The following is a 2828-nucleotide window of genomic DNA, read 5'->3' on the forward strand; positions in this document are numbered from 1 at the left end:
GAAGGGCCATCGCTGTCGCCTTCGCCGTTCATCGCATTCGCTATATTCTGTTGACCTAGCCGCTGTCGCCGTTGTCTTTGCCATTGCCGTCGTCGCCGCCGTCGCCGCCATAACGCCTCGGTTTCCCCCCCTCGACGCCACAGATTAGAAACCCTAAGGTTCCCGATTTTCCGGGTCGCGGTCCCACATCGTCGGGTCGGACCCGGGCCAAGAACAGGGTAGGGTTTTGCGCGATCTGGGGCGACTGGAAGACGGGTCGCAAGTCGGAGCCGGGTCGGGTAGGGTTTCGCCGAGAGATCGGGTCGTCGGGCCGGGTCATTTGGGTCGGGCCGAGCATCCCCAAACGCCCGGCCGCGGCGTCATTTTAAGGTTTTTTTATTTAAAAAAAAAGTCGGGCCGGCGTAGCGAGCTCGTCTCGCGTTTTGGGCCGACCCGGGTCGAACACAACCCGTGGATCCGAGATCACCGGGTCGACTTTTCTTTTATTTTAAATAATATTTTAATAAATAATTTATTTTCAAAAAATTCAAAAAAATCAAAAAAAATGATTTATTTCCCAAAAATATAAAAAATATTAAAAAATATTTTATTTTCCGAAAAATTAAAAAAAAAATTCATATTTTCCAAAAATGCCAGAAATCCTAAAAAAAAATCCATAAAAAGCCAAAAAAGACTTGTATTTTCTCGGGAACCGGAACCGATCTCCTTGGAACCGGAACCGAATCGAAACCTCCGGTTCGGTTCTCCTGTTCCGTTCTACCCGAGAACCGTGCTCGCCCCTAAGTCTTGTCATACTCAAGAGTACAAAATTGGGTGCTATAGGCTCTAATGGCTATTTTCCCAAGAAACAACAAACCTTCTGTTTTATTCTATATAGAATAATAGAAGAAACAAGAGGCTAGCCTGATATTTGTTGTCCGGATACTTTTCCTTTGCGGGGCTACTTCATGGTTCTTCACTTTTGTCGTTGGCGGATGCGGTCGTAGATTGTGGTCCATCCGGCCTTGTGTGGCCTACTGCTGCTCTCTTTGTTTTTCTTTGGCCATTGTTTTGGCTATTTGCTGCTTGCTTAGGCCTGCTCTTGCGGTCCTCTTTTTGCATTCGGCTTCCTTCCACTCACTCTGACTTGTTATCTTGTTGAGTGCAGGTTTTGTGGCATCGGATCTTTTGTATATGTTGGTTTAAGCTTAATATATTCTTACCCTTCACCAAAAAAAAAAAAAAAAACAAGAACAATGTTATATAACCTAGCAATGAAAGAAAAGATTTGAGAAGATAATGATATTCTCTTCATAATTCAGCATATATTCAACAATGTCTTTTGAAGTTACTTATATATTCAAAATAGAGAGAACAGTTACGAACAATTATAAAGCTGTTGTAAAATGATAGAGGGTTCATGAAGAAATAAATTATCATTACAAAGTCGTTAAAAAGCCGTCATATAACCGTTAAAAATGCAGTTATATAACCGTTAATATAATGATGATTTTCATTACGGTCATAATGTCTATAAAAGTCATTACTTTAAAATATTTCAAAAATTGTTGCAATGGCCTTTCTGCACGACATCACCCTATAGTCCACGCAGCTTCCACATTTTCCCAGTGGGCAATCAGCGAGCTTTGAGCACGCCCAAGTGACCTGGTTCTTCTCCAGACCAGTTCAAGCAAACCCCACCGAGCTCTTGATGCCTCCACTGAGTCCAGTAGCCTCAGTCAAGCTTCGGCTGCGCCTATAATTTTCTTGCAGTGTCCAAAGCTATTCCCGGTGAACCAGCGAATTTCAGCAAGCCCTGACCTTCAGCCCTGCCTTCTTCGACTTGCTGAGTTCCTTGCGGTCAACTCTAGGTGTCTCCACCAATCTTCGGCGACTCCTGCTCAGCCCCGCTGCATCCCCAGCTACATTTGGAGTTGCTGGCTTTGCTTGGAACCTCTTCCTTGAGTCAACCCAGCTTTTTGGACATCCCTGCAGCAGCTTCACGAGCGTTGATTACCTTTGTCGACGCTACTTCTATCACTTAGTTGCCATTTTGATTCTACGTAAGCTAAGCCTTAGGATATCTAATTCTGCTTTAAATATTTTCCTGCATTAGTCAAGGAATATTAGGGCGCCGGACCTTTGGGCCTAGAGGTCAGGTGCTTAGTATCGCCCCTTCATTATTCGTGACTATAACATATCTTTTTATGCGTGATTGGTTGGAAAAATTTTACATGCATCACAATAATGTCTTTGATTTTTAATGGTAAACTTTGGTAAAATATATACTTTGATGCTTGACGATCATCATGTATAAATTGCATATCATAATCTCTTATACATATTTAGAGCTTAGGGTGCACTCATAATTTCATATTTGGGGCAATGCACGTAATCTTAAAATGAACATAAATTTAGGATAACGCCTAGTTTTCATTATAATAAAATGTCATTATTATATGTAGATTGCATGTAAGTTTCGAGTTAATCAGTCCCGTAGCATGCGTATCATAGAATACAAGGCTTTTAGAATTAATCATATGGATAACGTTAACTATTAATGGCATTAATGCATCATCCATTGCATATAATTCCATAATCACTAAATGTTCGTTAGGTCTCTGATTTTTAATATAAAAATTGCACTCCATATGGTCTTCATATAGAATAGATTCATGATTTCCATAGACCACTCATTTTTGCTAATTAACTAAGAATAGGGCATACATTATTAAAAATGTTCCATATTGCATATATAATAGAAATTGCATGCTCATTTAATTTATAGACTTTAGGGTCATCTGTCTTGTTGTTAATTTATAAAAGAAAAAATAATAAAAAAGTCAAAT

This window comes from Eucalyptus grandis, chromosome 4, assembly GCF_016545825.1.
Source record: "Eucalyptus grandis isolate ANBG69807.140 chromosome 4, ASM1654582v1, whole genome shotgun sequence".
NCBI lineage: Eukaryota > Viridiplantae > Streptophyta > Magnoliopsida > Myrtales > Myrtaceae > Eucalyptus > Eucalyptus grandis.